Genomic DNA, 711 nt, shown 5'->3' with positions numbered 1-711 from the left:
AGCCTAAACGAATTCAATCTCTCAACTCTTGTTCACGTCACGACGAACCACGACAAGACGAGACGAGGCTTGACACCCAAGATGCATTCTCGAGGGTAAACTGAGATGCAGAATCCACAGTCCAGATCCTCTCGTCGACTGTCACAACTACATTTTTTTAAATGCATTTCTGAGCATGTGTTGCCGAGATCTGACATATTTGGCGCGTATGACGAAGCAGGAAGAACAGCGAACCGTTATAAAGATTTTTTAACTTATAAAAACTTGCCGGTGGTCCCCTTCCCTCTGGCGGCAGCAGCAGGAACTTGGAACGTCATCGTTATTAAAAAATATATTGAAAATATATCTATAATTTGGCCGTCTTGTGGCTATCGGTATGCTCAATACCATTATTTTCTAACATACCCCCAACCTTAAGGCAACGGCAACACCGCCTCTCGGATAGCTATGTACTGTCTCGTTGAAATTCTCCCGAGCGCACTCGCTAAATCGGCGGTCGGCCACGCTCACTTACTGCCGACTTCTGACCGCGTATTCCACTTTTCGATAACCTTTACATTAAGAAAGAGTCGATATAAACGATCGGCACCGGTCAGTGACGCTGCATAATTACAAATGTAAGCACATGTAGACACATAAACAACAGCACAAACGGATATATGATTTACTGACTTTTTTCATTCGTTCCCACATTCTTTCACTCACCTACTT

The sequence above is a fragment of the Penaeus monodon genome, chromosome 24, assembly GCF_015228065.2.
Source record: "Penaeus monodon isolate SGIC_2016 chromosome 24, NSTDA_Pmon_1, whole genome shotgun sequence".
NCBI classification, from domain to species: domain Eukaryota; kingdom Metazoa; phylum Arthropoda; class Malacostraca; order Decapoda; family Penaeidae; genus Penaeus; species Penaeus monodon.
This window is presented reverse-complemented; position numbering follows the sequence as displayed.